A 19037-nucleotide genomic window follows, 5' to 3' on the forward strand; every position below is an offset into this window, starting at 1 on the left:
ATCTTTAAATATATTGTTTCCTTTACTTCCTTTATTTCTGGCCATTATAGTTATCATAAAATCTGAATACAGTCTTCAACAGTTTTCATCTTTATTCATATACAGGTTGTTGTAATACATGATATAAGCAAGGCTGTATAATACCAAAATAATTCGTACCTCAGTTAAGAGAGAAAATATATATCAAGCAGGAAAATCTTTGGAGAAATTTCTAAAGCTAGATAACAATAAACATATCAATGTTGATACAGGTTTGCTACAATATCCCTATTCACAAAATAAATATTTACGTGTCGACTCTTATAAGATAATGCATAAAGGAGGTATCTCTAACTACCTCTGGACCTCCACATAAAATCCCCGGCTATTCTATCCTGTCTTTATTCTGTTGGGACCAGGCAAGTTAAACTTACTCATTCCAGCTGTATTTGCAATGCCTCTTATCTCTTGCCAAGTATGGCTCTGATCTGAATACCTTTTTATTTGGACAAGACATTAAAGGTTCTTATCGCTTCCATTTCAAAACAATCTTAGAAATGTAGAAGAATTGAATTCAGCACTTAACAGAATGATGCTTTTTCCAATATTGTCCTTGAAATAACATCTGTAGCTTACCCTCAATGTTTTCTTCTCCCAATTCTGCTGTGGTGTTTTCACCAGCTAGATCACGTTAAAAATAACTAATATTTTTAAATGGAATATAACTATAAAACTAATTAAAGAATTGTTTTAATGTGGCCTACAGGTTTACATAAATGTTACAGAGAACATGCCATTGTAATTTGCTAATGTAACTAAAGGAGAACAAGATCAGCAAAGTTGCTCTGCAGTCATACATCTTGTTTCATCTGATTTTTTCATTTTTTCAATAAGACGTCACAATTTTGCATTATTTTACTTTTTAATACAAAATCCACAAATGTGAATTCATAGAGACTCTCATAGAATGTATACATTGGTAGATTATTATTATATTCAATTGTTTTTAATATTAAGTAACATTACATGGTAAATCATGACTTTTTACTTAATAGAAAGTAAGGTTTGGGTAATGAACATAAAATAAAAGTATCAAATTTTAGCAATTTTGTTATGACCCAGCAAAATGCTAATCTTACATTTTTGAATAAATAAACAAATTCTGGATTCTTCCTTTGATTTTTCATTAGGTTGATAATACAGCATGAAATTTGGGAACCCATTCTTCATTCAAGATATGAATCTTTTAAAAAGAATTATTAAGAAACATCTATGTACATTATTGTTTACTAGGTGATAAACAATGTTAAAAAATAAAAGCATCGCCCGGAAGAGACACAGCGCCGCGCATGCTCTTTCCTTTCCAGCTGCGGCCCCGGACCCTGCAGCCGCCGCGATGTCGATGCCTAAGAAGAACCGGATTGCCATTTATGAGCTCCTTTTTAAGGAGGGAGTCATGGTGGCCAAGAAGGATGTCCACATGCCTAAGCACCCGGAGCTAGCAGACAAGAACGTGCCCAACCTTCATGTCATGAAGGCCATGCAGTCTCTCAAGTCCCGAGGCTACGTGAAGGAACAGTTTGCCTGGAGACATTTCTACTGGTACCCTACCAATGAGGGTATCCAGTATCTGCGTGATTACCTCCATCTGCCCCAGAGATCGTGCCTGCCACCCTACTCCGCAGCCGTCCAGAGACAGGCAGGCCTCGGCCTAAAGGTCTGGAAGGTGAGAGACCTGCAAGACTCACCAGAGGGGAAGCTGACAGAGATACCTACAGACGGAGTGCTGTGCCACCTGGTGCCGACAAGAAGCCGAGGCGGGGGCTGGGTCAGCAACTGAATTCCAGTTTAGGGGCGGATTTGGTCGTGGACGTGGTCAGCCACCTCAGTAAAATTGGAGAGGATTATTTTGCAGTGAATAAACTTACAGCTAAAAATAAAAAAAATAAATAAATAAAAAATAAAAGCATCATTTATGTTAGAGAAAGCAGCTGCAGCAAAGCTTCTTGTTATCAAATGCCTGTGCTCCTTTTCTTACTTAGATATATGATCCATGACATTGGCCATGGCTTCTCACCATGTGCACAGAAACAGTTCCCGGCCTTCTCTGTGCTGGAGGTAAAAAGATTTTAAGGGAGGTGTTATCATTAGTATATAATGGGAGTGTCACTGAAGATGATTTTGTCATCAGCCTGGGAGATAAGCAAAAGAACTGACAAAAATCCTAGAAATTTAATAAAAATAAGAAATTTACAAATGTAATGACCAATCTATAAAATAATTGCTTTTTAACAGCAACAGATAATTAGCAAAAGTAACTAAAATTAATATATTCTCAGCAACAACAGCAACTTAAAAGAGGAATGAAACAACTGGAAGACTGGACCAAGTGGCAGCATACAGATTCTTGTCAATCACGCTTTATGTGATTGATGTAATATTATAGAAACCCACACTCCATAAGGTAACCTAAAAAATAAACTGATTATCAATAAAGATCCGGAAGCTTTCTTGAGTGATTTGCTAAACATTATAACATTTATATGAACTACTAAAAATATTTACTATGTCAGCTTTTTAAAAAAAAGAAAAGAGAGGGCATCTTTCCTTAGTAGTTAGTAAGACATTTTAATGTCATAGTAATAAAAATAATGTGGTGTTTTCACAATAATAGAGAAATAGACCAATGAGGCAAAATGGAAATCTCAGAGACAGACTCAATATGCATTAAATTAGGCATCATGAATAATGGGAGAAAAGATGAGATCACTTGGTAGAAGATGGAATAAACTATATAAAAAATAAAAATGCTTGCCTACCTCACACAATTTACAGAGAGGAAATTTTTAAAAATGTAATGAACACATGAAGACATACTCAACATCATTTGTAATCACAAACACTAAAAATAAAACAATAATTTGGTATCATTCTTCTCTTAGTGTTTCAAAAATTAGAAAGCTATTTTTTGTTTGTTTGTTTTCATTTTTTGTTTTTGGAGACAGAGTTTTGCTCTGTCACCCAGGTTGGAATGCAATGACGTGATCTCAGCTCACCGCAACCTCTGCCTCCAGGTGCAAGCGATGTTCCTGCTTCCGCCTCCTGAGTAGCTGGGATTACAGGTGCGCACCACCACCCTCAGCTAATTTTTGTATTTTTAGTAGAGACAGGGTTTCACCAAATTGGTAATGATAATCTGATTTAAGATAATGAGGATTGGGTGATAAGTATAGTCAAAGACTTAGGTAGAAAGAGAAAAAAAGCAGGAAAAATACTGTTTCAGGAATTGGCAAAACTAATTAACGTAATAGTCTCCGGCCACTGAAACATTCGGGGCAAACACATCACAGCTTTCCAAGTCCAAAGGGGAGGGCAAGTCTTTCATTCACATCAGGGAGGCCATTTCAGTTCTAGGAGAGGCCAGCCACTGCTGTCAAACTCCCACACCAAGAAACCCTACAAGGCTACACTTCTGCTCTAAGGTCACTGAGGATATTTCTACTTAGGCTTGAGATATAGAAATATTTAGCCAGAAAATAGCTGTAAACCTCCCAAACATTCAGTACCCAAGCCAAGTTTGAATTCCTGTTTCTTTTTTTCCAGATATCTTGAGGGCTCTATTCTGTCTGCTCATGTATTGAGTTAGGGTCTCAGACGCGGCTTCTGATACCAACCTTTTTCAACTTATCCTTGAAGCTTAGACTCCATTGGACCCTGCTGCAGCTCAATTATGTTTCCTGCTTCTATTGTGTGTGTGTGTGTGTGTGTGTGTGTGTGTGTGTGTGTGTGTGAGAGAGAGAGAGAGAGAGAGAGATAGCACAGCTTGTGGATGACCTATGTCAAATATACATATACACTGGGGAGGATATACATGAGGAAGGAACAGAATTAATTTGCACTTATTAATTATTCATTGTACAAAGAAATTTAGGTCTGAAGTGGGTACCAACCATCACCTACCGTAAACTTCAATTTATAGGTGAAGGAATTAGGCCAAGTAAAATAACCCATGTCCATTACGATCATACACTTAATTAACAGCAAATCCATAATCCCTTCAATGTTTTGACAATGCAGTGATCTTTCCTCTGTAGCAGAGAGTATTGGTCAAAATTCTCCATAGCACTAAATGCTTCAAGACTTGCCTAAAGGGACAAACAAGGCAGCCCTCCAGCCTCACCTCCCAGGATTGACTTGGGAAGATTTACTTACATTTGTTCTATCAATTAAGTTTTAAGAAATCATACATTTTTTTGTGAAATGGGAAAAAAAGTCATTGTACTTAATATTTGTCTTCTTGTACTTGCACAAAATTAATTCATTAATTTTGCATTTAATTCACATACTGCTATTTTAAAAATATGTCTATTTTTTATTATTTCCAAAAAATCTACCCCCTAGTATGTGATTAGCACTGTAAAATCCTGGAGCTACAATGATAACCTAGACATGGTTTGGGATCTCTATTTCCTTCAGGAAGAGATAGAGAGAAATAGACAATTAAGAATGATTTTTAAATCGATATGGTATATAGTATACATAGGAAGGCCACTTTACCTGGTTGAAGTATTTAAGGACTGATATAATGCAGAAATACAACGTATGAATAAAAGACAGAAACAAAGTTATTAGAAAAAGTGTTTCAAATAGAAGAACAAAACCTTTATATATCATGTTTTATGTCAGAGTGGAGCGTATTATAGAACCTAAAATTAAATCTGAAAGGATGTGGGGGACTGTAGGATCAGATCATGGAGCAAACTGTGGCATAGACAGCTGGAATATGAGTTTTGTCATAAGACTGATGGGGTTTGAGTCCTGCCTCCACAGAGAGTGACCTTGAAAGCGTACTTTAAACCATCTACATGTCCACTTTTTCTTCTGTAAAATCACGTTAGCAAGAGTACCTGCCTCATAAATTGTGATGGTGCTAAAGCATGCACCATGATAAGCATGCGCTAATTCAATGAAATAAAAAACTGGTAAAGAAAGCTGGCTGTGTATCCAGATGACTTTACATTTGTACCACGGCTTTGTCAGTCAATAACAGCATAACCTCAGCTAAGATGCTCAACTATATGCCTCCTCAATTGCTTTACCTGTAAAATGGACAATAGAATAGCACATTCTTCATCGCTGTCTTATGTCAATTACTGACTTTGTATGCATAAAATATTTGTAACATTGTCTCCACATAATAACTAGGCCAGGGTAGGCAAAAAGGCAGGATCAAGTGTTAGAATTAAAAATAAGATGGTCAGGGAAGGCCAGGCTGAGACAGTGACATTTAAAGAGACCTGAGGGAAAAGAAACCATGTGGGTATTTAGGAGATGAAATAAAAATTACACAGCCATATATTTCTGCTTACACAGGCAGATATTTAATGATTTTTTAAAATTACTTCTTCTACTTGAAATATTTTTTCTAATTTGTTTTCTGCCTTTTATTCATTCATCTTATCTCTGTATTATATCATTCCTTAAATATGTCACGTATGTAGGTATGTGAGGGGGTGGGGGTTTACCTGGCATATTTGAGAAAGGCCAAGGAAGACAAGAGCAGAGTGAGATTAATTATAATAGGTAATATATTCTGAGATATGAAAGAGTGCATGGAGAGGTGGTACAGATCACGTTTGAAATTAAAGTCACTGTAAAGATTGTAAGCTATTGTTCTGAGTGAAGGTATTAGGGTATTGGAGAGTTTTGTGCTGAAAGAGTAGTTAGTGATCATAATCACCAGCCACTTGGTTGGGAACAGATTAAAATGGGAGATGGCAAGGGGGTCCATGAGTAATCGTTGCAATATCCCAGGAATGGGAGATGGTTACTGAGAACAAGATGGTAGCAGAGGAACAGAAGGAAGTGGTCAGATGTAGGATATGTTCTGAAGACAAAGCTGATAGCACTTTTCCATAACTGGGATCTTGGCAAATGAGAAACAAGATATTATAATATTAAGTAACAGGTGTGATGGCTTGTAAAAACGGCCACAGTGGAATATGGCAGAACTGATATTGTACAAGCCCCAAGCCTAAACTTGTAAAGGTCTTTCAGATTCCTCTTTTGTTGCCCTTGGGGTACCTGAAACGTTGCCTTGCAGAGAAACTGGATCAGCCTGCTCCAAGAAGAGAATCACATGGCACAGTAGCTCTCAAGCCCCCCAGCAGCCAGCCAGTCTCCCCATGCAAAGTGTTTCACTGATCAGCAGCTGTCCAGAGACTGGCCAGAGAGTCGTCCAATGGAACTCAGCCTCACTTACCAGTCCATGGGATTGGGAACTAAATGAATGGATGTTTCTTTAAACCACAAAGTTTTGAGGTGGTTTGACAAGCTGCCACATATAATTGTTACAATGGATGATCTATACACTTTCTGCTGAATTTGGACCAGAATATTACTCTCAAATATTGTGACATATAGTAAAATTACCTACTATTTGTGAAAAAAAAAAAAAAAAAAAAAGGTGTTTACCCTGAATCCCTAAAGACAAGGGGAATGTGGGGTGTCATCTCAGGAACACTAAAGCCATGCCCGTGCCTGTTAAATATTTATGTGTCATTTACTGTAGGATCAAACTATAAGTACTTCTCAATGTAAGTTTCTAAAACTACATATTCTGAGTCAACTCCTTTCTCATTTGCCTAGAAGGCTTTCCCATCTTCATCTTGTTCTTTGTTCATAAATTCCCAACATCTCCCAATTTTCAGACTCCAGTTGGCGACTTCCTTTTAATTTCCCTGAGGGAGAAGAAGGGAAGATTCCAGAGAGAACTTCCTCCGTAACCAAGCAAGCTGTCTACTCAACAGCCTGGATCTTCCCTCATAAACCATAGCTTGCCTTCCTTTCTGTTACTTTAAATGAAGTAACCTAATTTGTAAAATCTAAGTCAGATCAGCCCAACTATTTCTGCACAGGATCTTACCTAACACTCACCTTTCCAAGCACAATCTTCCATTATGTCTTCCCATTTTGTCTGCTTTGATTTTCCTCTCTTCAGTGAATCCTTATTCCTCTTTCATCTCCAATTTTTTAATCTACACTCTCAAATTAAAATGGTAAGCCAATCTACTTTAGAATGACTATTCATGAATACATTTTCTTAAAGGAAGATTAACTTTGATAAGTATATAAACAGATATCAAATTATTTTAGCATTAGATGTAATTTAATATGGGCAGTTATTCTCTTACATTGACTTACTATCACAAATACATATAATTTAGAGAAGCTATTTGCATTTTCAGTACAAAATGTTTAATTATTTAGGATAAATACTTGTAACATTTTAAAAATAAAATTATTGGTGACATTTTTGTCCTTCATATTTTGTTTAGATTTTACTTATTAAATTTAAAAATATATTTTTTCTTCTTGTCCTTCAAAAACACTTTACATTATTTGCAAATGCATCTAATTGGAACACAGGGAATTATATTATGCATTTGGCAGCAGAGGTATAATAGATGTCAGCTGCAAGTCCTTGAACTTCCAAACATGGAATTAAAAATTTCTGAAATAACAACTCCCAATTTATTCCTAACAATGCAGAAATAGTGTTTATTTTCCATATTCTATGTAATAAACACGGTACTACTACAGATACTTCACTCAATATTTTAGGGAAATATTTTTATACAACGTATTAGAAATTTTTATAGCTTACATTTTCTTGTAAAAATATTTTTATTAAACATTTCCTTTGGTTTCTGCATCATCTCTTCATTAGGTCATTTAATGTTTGGAATGCATTAGAAAAAAAATTTCAAGATATGAAAGAAAGATGACCTTCCTTCCCCTGATTCCTTGGTGGGATTTTCTTTTGCACTGGAGAATGATGATGTGATTGCTCGACTGTATTCCAGCTGTGCTCAGTAGGCAGGAAAATCTCAGTCTAGACACACATATCAAGTCGTAAGCATGTAGCGCATCACAGAAATTGGATGTGTCCTGGAGAAGTCTATGAATGATCAATGGTTCAGGGATATGATCATTGTTTGCTGTTCTGGGACAATGCTGAATTAAAATAGTATTTTTTACTATTTCCATTGGAGTGCAATTCATCTGAGTGGACCATATATTTTGACAACTAGTTATGAAAAAAACATTATCTCTGGTATTCAAGATGCTCAAGAACATTATTCCTTAGGCAGTAACATCATGCCTGCATTGCAAAAGTTAGTAAGGCTGACTGGTAGTAAAGAGATATGCTCTAGGTAAAACTGGAAATTAACATGGTTTTTTATGTCTATTTTCTGAGAGGTAAGATAGCTAACTGACACTGAGGTTTGTAGAAGAGTGGATATTTTGAAGACCATTGAATATAATTTAAACAGCAACTGTAGATAACATAACTTGGATACAAGAGACAAATATATGGAATTCAAAGTAACAACAAAATCCTAGTTAAAATTTAATGTCAGGGATTTAAAATAGAAGCACTCAGCAATTTTTATGACCTTATATAAAATGCTCAGCCCTAGAGGAGAAATAGAATAATCAAAGAAATGTGGATTTGAATTTGACAGAAGTTTACAAGAGAAGATGATCAAGGAGCTAAATGTACGCAGTATAAGTATACTAATATAGGATCCAACTATGAGGAAAAATGGTTGAGGAAGTTAAGTGAAATTTTAACTGTAGTAACAGTTGAGAAATATTATGTATTTCAAAGAACTGGAGTTTATAATGAAGATGAGTAGAAGAAAGCAGAAAGGGAAAATGAGAGACATTGAAAAAAACAAGCATAAAAGGTCAGAAGAAGTGCAGATTTTGAAATATTCAATGTAGACCAATATTTCATAGTGGTGAATCACAGAAGGGGGTTGTATTTGTAGATAATTAAGCTGGAGCAGATTAGATGGAGTGATGGAGATAAACTTGATGAATTAAAGAAGCTATGAAATAAAGAAGAGGCTACAGGATAAATAGATGTCAATAATTTTCAAAAAGGGAAGGTACCATTAAAGATTGGGCATCAGCTATCCCCAATAGCAATGGTGACCAAAGGATTGCAACGTTTCACATGGCTTGTTTCTTTGGTTTCTCACTTAGAGGAACAATATAACATTCCTTTCATATAGTGGAGAAGGATATAGTAGTATGAGGAGAAAAACAGTTTTCTGTAATATTTACTCATGGAAGAAGACAAAGTATTCAAGCACACATTGAAAGTTGAGTGGAGCGTTGTATAATTGCTAGGGTATTCCAAAGAAAGGGTACAATGGGTTAAACCACTGCCCTACTAAGTTTAAGAGCTTACAGTCCCGCACCTACCACCACTTCTCTGTGTGGTAGAAAACATCAAGAATTGTCACATGAACAAGGTAGCAGCCTTAATTTAACTGCAATAAGTGCCGGAAAAATCTGCTTGAGATCACTCCAGTCAAAGAAGTGACTGAAGAAAGGATAATCCAGTCAGAGCCCAACTAGAATCTGTAGTAGCAAATTAAAGGGAACTGTCACATCTTTAAAATGAATAAAAAGCTACATCCCTAAGGAAGATAATCTAGGCTTGAATGAGCCAAGAGAAGAGCTCATAAGCCCATAAGCAACACTTCAGTAGATATCAACGTATAGGATCCAATTACAAAAATGATCCAGCCAACTCCAAAACAGTATACGAACCTTTGTAAATTCAGAGAAATCTTTCTCCAAGCATCATAATGTCATTCAGTCCCCTATTTCACCCACATGTCTATAAGCCCTCTTTGGTTGGAAAATGGAGAGGAGGAAGAATTCCAAAGGATTGAATATTTATAAAACTAAGCTGCTAAAAATGAACTGGAATGAACTGCTGTTGAATGGTTGATATAAATACCTTGGCCAATTGTAACAAATTGGCTGGGGACAACCGCACATCTTACTATTTGTTCCAAATTATTCTCCCCCACCCTGAGAGTATTTTATGGTAAGATGAGTAATACAATCCACCTCATTGACTTTGTCTTGGCCATGGGTCTTGTTTTGTTCAACAGATATTGAACGGAACTGACATGTGCCATGTTTAAGCAGAAGCTCTAAATGTGTTCATGTGGTTTCCTGGGACCTCTTCATTTCTCTCTATCACGAGAACAAAATGTCTCAAATAAAAGCCATTCCTTCGTCCTGCATTCTGGAATGACAAAATATATGAACCAAAGTCTAGCTGAGTCAGACAAGCCAGATGGAGCAAACAAGGTCATAACTGAATTTCAGCCTTCCTGTGACATAAGCAAGAAATAAATGCTTATTGCTAAATGCACAGAGATACTGCTTTTGTTTGTTTTCATAAAAGCTGACTGATTAATGGGTTTGTAAAAAGATTATATAAATTATGCTTATGATTATGCAAATGATGTTTTTAAATAGAAGATCAACTCTGACAGCTAGTATCATTGGATTCTGTTATTTAAAATGCCTCTCTCTTACTGACAGTCATTAATCTATGAGACATATAGACGTGGATAGAGGATAGTTCTACCTGTTTTCTTTTCCATTAGTCATTTTAAGTACTTTTTGGTGCAGAAATTATCTATATTGTCATCAACTTTCAGATATATTTGTATATTGAGTGTTTTCATATATCTCTATATTTTATCATTATCAGTTTGACCAAATATTTATGTGCCTAGGATATTATTTTTACATAAAATAAGTCATCAGAAATCTTGAGTCTACGGGTGATTAACATTGCCATTTGGAGGTGGTAAAACTTTTTATGGAAAATATTTAATAAAATTTTATTAACTCCAATTAACTGCAGAAAATGACAGAGTGCCTGCAGGTGAAGTGGTTTTCTGCTGATTACAACTATTGAATATTGGCTTTAATTCTTCACCCCAAAATGGGATAATAGTGAATGTAATCTATTTAAAAAATATATAGGATCATGATTTCATAATTAAATTAAATATATTTTCATTGCATTTGAATTTTGTAAATTGGCTTATTCAGCCAATTCTCATTATTTTCAGCTGCAGTCATTTGAACTAAATACGTAAAAATTAAACAAGATGCTACCACTGCTTTAATAAAAGCTTTGAAAACACTTTTTATTGCTAGATTGCTATTGCAGAATATTTACCTCAGAGAAATTCCTTCATGTGACTCTGTGAACGAAGTCTATCACATTTATCTCTTAATATTTATAATACTCGGAGAGAAAATAAATGACTGAATTATTTCTTCAACTACTAGACATCAACCACTGGATTTGGATCCATTGTACTCTAAAGAAATCAATTTTGCCATAAGACCTTAACATTCTCTTAGGTACCTGACACACCAACATTGACAGTGATATTAGCAATATTTTACTGCACTTGAATAGCAAGTTTAACATCGTTGGTGACGAACAATGAGAACGCTTGGGCACATGGAAGAGAACAACACTCACTGGGCTAGGTGTAGGTGTGGAGGAGAGAAGTGGGGAGGGAAAGCAGTGAGTGGGGCCCGGGGAGGATAGGGAGGGATAACACCGGGAGAAATGCCTGATGTAGGCAAAGGGGGTGGGTGGGAGGATGGAGACAGCAAACCACATACATACCATAGGTACATACAAAGCATGGTATGTATGTACCTATGCAACAATCCTGCCGGATGCAGGATGTGCACATGTACACCAGAGCCCAAAATACAATTAAAAAAAAGAAAACTATATAATCAATGGTAAAATAAATTAGAATAAAATATTTAAAAACTCATATTTCTAAATTGAGCTTAAGCTCTTGCTAAACAACCTTCAGCATCCTTAAATTCATCAGCGTGATTAAAAATAACATCAAGATAACAACAATATTTTATAGCAAACCTACAAATGCTCAACTTCTAGTTTTCATGGGAAGTTCTGTTCTTCAGATAATGCTACTTGGGCTTCCAAATACTGAAATACAGGAAACTCTGCGTCATGAAGGCATAAATATCAAGGAAGTGAAACAAATGAGGTTGTTTTGATTTCTTCTTTTATTACAATGCCCTGAATTTTGTTCACATATAAAAAATAAAAATGGCTAATTTTTAAACATTAAAAATGAAAAACGTTATGTGAAAACACATAAGTACAAACTGATTCTTTTTTCATGACTACACTTTTAATGTGACATCAGTCTACCTCTTTCACATAACAGAGTGTTCATTAAAGTCTGCAGGCTGCTGCAGCAAGGTCTTCTGTCAAGGTTTCTGTGCATCTCCCCTTTGGTTTCACATTTTTAATTGGTTTAACCAAAAAGAACATAATCTCTACCTGGTAACAGGAAGATATGCAAGTTTCATATTAGCCTTCTTATCTCTAGTGGCAATCTCCAGCAATACAGAATACTAACAAACAAAATCTAAGGACCTCAGTGACTAGAAAAAAGAGAAAGAAAATCATGTTTGGAAAGCTTTACCACTAGACCACATGGTTCCATGCAATTTTCTCTGGTGTGGTCTCAAACATATTGTAAGAAGACTTCCAATGAGTTTAGGTTTTTGTTGTTGTTGTTGTTGTTGTTGTTAATGTGTTATATTGCCAAACTGTTAGAGTAATGCAGCTGGGTCTAAAATTTTTGACTTTTTAGTCAAAGCCAAACAGTGTCCATAGATTTTTCTGAGCCACTTCCAACATACAGTAGCAGCTGCTGTGTTTATGTACAATACCACTGTGCAAGTGGCAATTAAACTACAAAATTCTAGATACGTAGCTGGGAAGCAGCAGGCAGTCAGCACACAACTGGCATTGAGCTAAAACAGAAAAGATTCCTACTTTTGAAATGTAAGTCAAGCTAAGAAACCCACATTGCTGGGTACAGAAAATGATGAGTAAAAACAAACACTACTTGATAAAAGAGGACAAGAAATCTTCCATATAAAATATAAAGTTTTGTTTTCATGTTTTCCACATGTGGCTTCAAAAGATAATTACAAGCAACATGACTTCTTTCGATATGTTATGAAATAATATTTAAGATATATTTCTTATAAGAAGGCATTATTTGACTGTATATCTTCTGTGTGCAAAATCTTAATAGTAATCTTATAAGGAAAAATGTTTTTAAATAATTATAGATTTTCCTTTTGACTTTGGGAGCATATGAATAAGGATGCCAAAGTATCTCAGAGGAAAAAAAGGCAATTATCATCACAGGCATTGCACTTCCCGTACATTTCCTCTCTCCAAGTTTTGGAAACAGTGTGAAAATACCCTGAAAAATTAAAATCAGTGGATATCACCTTTTAGTGTCTGTCATTAACCCCAGATGGGATATTTTCTATGTGATCGATTGCTTTCTGGGAGATTAATTGGAGCAACGTCAGATGAACTTGATTACTCTTCATTAATGCAGTGTCCAGTGCTATAATTTTCCATATATTTTTAAATAAATCTACACTTTAAGCAGAGCATACTGTCTTGCCATATTTGGGATAAATAATTTACTTTTATTATTTATTGGTTGATTAAAGGATATAATATAAACTTTTGATTTAATTTATACTTATTCAATCATCTAATGAAAGAAACCTTAAATACTAGTATCAGAGATGTTGTGTTTATACATTAACGTAACACAAAACAAACTAAAACTAAAACCACTTGATCTCTTTCAAACACTCCCAGAATTTCAGTTATTATTTCTATCTGTGTCTCTTTTCATGTCTGACACTCCGTAATACCATTGAATTGCGCCGTTTCTAACATCAACACTGATGGGGAAGTAAAATATAGGATATACTACTTAAAAGATTCCAAGAGAGCTGCAATTTGATCCTAATAACTTACTAGTTGTAAAACCTAGAGTGATCATTTAAGCCTGGTTAAATTTGACATTTTAAAATAATTAAACCTATGTCTCTCTAAAGAGTGTGTAAGAGAATTTCTCAAACTGGGTACATTTACCCTAGGGGCATTGGCGGATGTGGCTGGGGCAATACCAGATCAATCGCACTGCACTCCTCATGGTTAGAGGCCATGCCTTCCTGTTGACTGCTGTCTTCCATTCCCCCACTTCATGCCTACCGTGGAGTAGGCACTCAACACATATTTGACAAATAGAGATTGAAGTGTTTCAAATTTGAGGAGTACCAATTTGACAATATATTATGTAGTTGCAAAAGAGTTTTTTTAATGTTAAAATTACATTGACATATAATACAGTCAATTACAATACATGACTTTTTTTTTTTTTTAGACAGAGTCTTGCTCTGTTCCCCCGGTTGGAGTGCAGTGGCACAATCTTGGCTCACAGCCAACTCCATCTTCTGGGCTCAAGTGATTCTTCTGTCTCAATACATGAATTTTTAAATAAATTGGTGACTTCAAAGACTTTTTTTATTTATAGTAATTCCAATTGTCCTACCTCCTAACATTTAAGAAATTGAAGTTTACACTTGGGATGGGGATTGTTATTTGGCCCTCAAAATAAATTTGTCTATTCTTTTGTATGAATCCTTTTAAGTGGAATCCCCATCTAGCAAGCAAGTGTTTAAATCTTCATGTTAGGGAAGCCTGTTTGTGTTGGTCAATATGCAGAGCTCCTCATTTTCCTGGGACACATATAAACTACATTCACTGAGCCCTCTTACATCCCTATGACAAAGTGTAATGTGTCTGGGACACTGGAATTGACATATGCCAATTTCCAGCCTAACCTTGGAAATGGTCCATGAAAATGTCCTCATGCTCTTGCTCACTGTTCAATCAGATACCGAAGATTTATATAGGACTCCAAGACTCTAAGTGGATGTGGAAACACTGTGTAGAGTATCTGTGTCTCTGAATTATTATATGCAGGAGAACCATTCAGAAGACCTATGTAATGAGAACACATTCCTTTGTTTGAGCAGGGAATAAAACTTCATGCTATTAAACTAATTGGTGTATTGAGAATTACTTGTTTCTGCAAACAGCTTCACCTACCCTAAATAAAGCAGAAATTTGTATCCAGAAATGGGGAGCTGGGATATTAAATTCTTATGTAGGTGTCATTGGCTTAATGTTAAGGTGTGGATGATAAGGAATTTTACATTGAAAGTTGTAAAGATATATTCTATGTGTCACGAAAACTTTTGGTAAAATCATCAACTTTGCCAGCATAAGAGGGCTAGGTATATGTCACTGTGCTGGAAGCCATAAGGTAAGAAGTTGGAAAATAATGTCATAGTTTTATGTGTGGGCTAGAATTAACTTTTTTTGGAAACATATAACGAGAAAGATGAGTTCAGGAAGTAATTGGATGATTTATAAGTAGAAAAATACATAGATTATAAAGCTTCCCTATATTCTTGAACTTTTAGTATTAGAAAATCATATTGTACCTATACTTCAAATAGTTGAAATTAGATATTTAAGTCTTTGAGGCTGGGCAAAGGGGCTCACACTTATAATCCCAGCACTTCAGGAAGTTGAGGCTGGCCAGGAATTTGAGACTTGCTTGGGCAACATAGTGAGACACTGTCACTACAAAAAAAAAAAAACAAAAAAAAAAAAAACAAAAAAAAAAAACGCAAAAAGCAGCTGGGCATAGTGATGTGCACCTCTGGTTGAAACTACCTGGGAGGGATAGCTTGAGCCTGGAGGGTTGAGGCTGCAGTGAGCCATAATAGCACCACTACACACCCTACCCTGTGCAAAAGAGTGAGACCCAGTCACAAAACAAAACAAAACAAAAAGAAAAAAAGAAAGAAAAGGAAAAGGAAAAAAAAAGTCTTTGAGTAGCACAGGACCAGTAACATTTCTCATTGAACAAGGTAAACAAGACATACTGTGGTATGATCTCAATAAAGTGGCACTGAAGCAAGAAAGAAATGAAATAAAACAGGTTTGAAAGCTATGTCTAACTTTCAAGCCTGTTGGATTGGTTAGTAGCATTGAAAGGATTAGAGCAAGCTGTTTGGAGAGGACTGCATTCCCTAAGAAGTGAGGAGCCCAGGCTAACATAAAAATGTCTTTTAGGCCAGGCACAGTGGCTCATGCCTGTAATCCTAGCACTTTGGGGGGCTGAGGTGGGCAGATCCCTTGAGGCCAAGAGTTTGAGAACAGCCTAACCAACATGGCAAAACCCTGCTCTATTAAAAATACAAAAATTAGCCAGGCGTGGTGGTGCATGCCTGTAGTCCCAGCTACTCGGGAGGCTGAGACAGGAGAGTCCCTTGAACCCAGGAAGAGGAGGCTGCAGTGAGTGGTGATCATGCCACTGCACCCCAGCCTGCAGGACAAGAGCAAGGCATAATTAAAATTATGACAAGAGCATAATTAAAATTATGACACTCATTAGAGTCATCAGGCTACACCCTTACAAAGGTAGGAGTGGACTGTGAAAATGAAAAGCCTTCTGACACCCAGGGTGAAAAGGGGCCCCTCACGATTGCTGAGGAGGGGTGGATATGCTGGATTCCTCCTAGGCCTCTGCTGATACTGCCCTACTGGCCACCTTATTGCCAATACTGTGGAGTCAGGGATTGCTTTGTTCTCTCTAGCTAGAGATGAAAGTCCTGACCCTCCTTTCCAGACACCTCCGCTGATACTACCCACTTGGAGTAGGTGAGATACTACCCACTTGGAGTAGGTGGCACTTTGTTTTTGCTGGGTGGGAGGTGAAGTCCAGGCCCTCTGTGTAGTCCCTGACACTGGAAATGGCTTCTAGTTTCCCTGGCAGGGCTGAATATCCCAATTCTCTATTCAGCCCACTCTGAGACCACCTTGGTGGTGGATGGTGGTATTTGGGTCTCCTCATTACAACCTGGGAAATGTGCAAGTACAGGCTCCCCTGTAGGCCATTGCTGCTGTGGGAGGGGGTGGAGATTTAGGCCACATTTTATTTTCTGTGGCTAGAGTTGGGCAGTATTGACTGTACATTTTCTGCATGGTTATGCTTCCCTTTTCTGGTCAGCTGGCTAGAGACAGCAAGCTTTATTGGGGCCTTTATTGGCATTTCCAGGTTGTCAGCTTCTCCTGCACACAGTCTAGGGTACAGGAGGCAAAATGAAAGCTCAGAGTACTCATCAGCATATCATTTTTGGATAACAAGGTCCCTGGCTCTTCTGCCGTCTTCTCTCCACTTTTAGAGTCTTCTTAAACATTATAACATTTTAAGGATTTTTAGTTGAACTCACAGGAAAAAGTACATCTATTCTATCTTTCTAGAAATGTAAGTTATGATGTTATATAAATTTAAAAGTATTATCGTATATAGTGTTATTAATATCAAAAATGTTTGAGGTCAGAAAACTGTAATACAAGTAAACTATTTTGCAGTTGAGACATGTGAAACCCAGAATTGTCAAGTCAATTGTTAGAAGGTTCTCAAGGCTGGGATTTATTGCATTCTACATTGCTTCAAGCTTAACATAAAATTTTGTATCCTATGAAGCTTCACTATATTCTTGATATCTAGGAAAGAGTTCAATTGGAATATTTTCTCCTATAATATAAATATTTCAATTTCTTCTTGTCATTCTGTCAAATAATATGCAATTAAGTGTATTTCAATTTAACATTATGTTATTTTTCCGGTAATTGTTTATATCATCATGAAGGTAGTGACCTTCATTATCCCTATTAATTATTTTTTTATTTAAGGTTCTTCAAACTTCTGTGTTAATAGAGCAGCATTAACTCTATTTTTTAACTTTTAAATTTCAATCCTTTTGTGTTCTTGTAAGTGGTGTATAGCTGGGCATGGGAAAAAATCTAAAGGTATCATCTTCTTTGTAACTAGTGAGTTGCTATCATTTTTGATATTTTTTATTCTGATGCTGCCATCCATTTTTTATACTTTCCTTAACCCTGCTTTTTCTCTTACTCCTTTGTCTTCCATTTTACCGTCCATAGAATTGATTGGGGTTAGCATCCTCCTTTTCTCTACCTTTATTTATTTATTTATTTATTTTTGAGACAGAGTCTTATTCTGTCACCAGCACCAGGCTGGAGTGCAGTGGCGCAATCTCGGCTCACTGCAATCTCCACCTCCTGGGTTCAAGCAATTCTCCTGCCTCAGCCTCCCGAGTAACTGGGATATGTGTACCACCACAGTCAGCTAATTTTTGTATTTTTTAGTAGAGATGGGGTTTCACCATGTTGGCCAGGATGGTCTCAATCTCTTGACTTCGTGATCCGCCCACCTCGGACTCCCAAAGTGCTGAGATTACAGGCCACTAGCTTTATTTTAAACAACTGATACCATATTTCTATTTCTCAGCGATTAACTTTAAATTGTTATTATTTAAATGTAACTTTTTTTTTTTTTTTTAAAGAAGGAATCTCAGAGTCTAGCTCTTGTCACCCAGGCTGGAATGCAATGGCATGATCTCAGCTTACTGCAACCTCCGCCTCCCGGCTTCAAACTTTCCTGCGTTGAAAACATCATCCTGCTTTAGCTTCCCGAGTAGCTGGGATTACAGGTGCCCACCACAAATTCCGCCATAATTTGTGTGTGTGGTTTTCATTAAGAAGGGGTTTCACCATGTTGGCCAGGCTGGTCTTGACCTCCTGACCTCAGGTGATCCGCCCACCTTGCCTCCCAAAGTGAAGTGATTACAGGAGTGAGACACTGTGCTCGGCCTAAACTTAATGTTTAAAAGTAAATATCACCATCATGCTTGTTGAAAATAATTGAGGATCTTAGCCTCCTTCAACTCTGACTACCAGCTTCTGTGGTACATGCCACATATATCAGCATTATAATTCTACTCATTGCATATTTGTTAAATTAGTCACTTTCTTCTTGTTACTTCTGCTTCCCCAGGTCAATTTCTCCTCTCAAATCTGTCTTTCAGGATCCACGTTTTTTCCCCTCAAATACTTTATTACGATTTTCCAGTTCTATTGTATTAGAAATAAATTCCCTTAGTCTTTTTATAAAGTTACTTTATTTCATGAACTGTTGTAGTCATGGTTTAACTGCACAAAATTATACAATTTTTTTCTACTGTTGGCAATTTGAAGATGTTAGAATAGTTTGTACCATACATGAATATAAGCACACTCAATAATATGTGGCATATTACACTATCTCACTGTATTTATTTGCATTTATGAGGATGTTCTAATTTAAATGAAGTTCACTCCACAGTCACCTAATTCCTCCAACTTGAGTCATATT

At 36.4% G+C, this 19037-nt stretch overlaps 1 pseudogene across 1 annotated transcript; it reads left to right on the forward strand.

The window, feature by feature from the left end:
- Window positions 1-1267: 1267 nt before the first annotated feature.
- LOC116565223 lies at window positions 1268-1916 on the forward strand (annotated as a pseudogene). Its single transcript, XR_004275335.1, has one exon. The product of XR_004275335.1 is annotated as a 40S ribosomal protein S10 pseudogene (transcript).
- Window positions 1917-19037: the final 17121 nt, after the last annotated feature.

This window comes from Sapajus apella, unplaced genomic scaffold (assembly GCF_009761245.1).
Source record: "Sapajus apella isolate SASKATOON/1434 unplaced genomic scaffold, GSC_monkey_1.0 scaffold39, whole genome shotgun sequence".
NCBI lineage: Eukaryota > Metazoa > Chordata > Mammalia > Primates > Cebidae > Sapajus > Sapajus apella.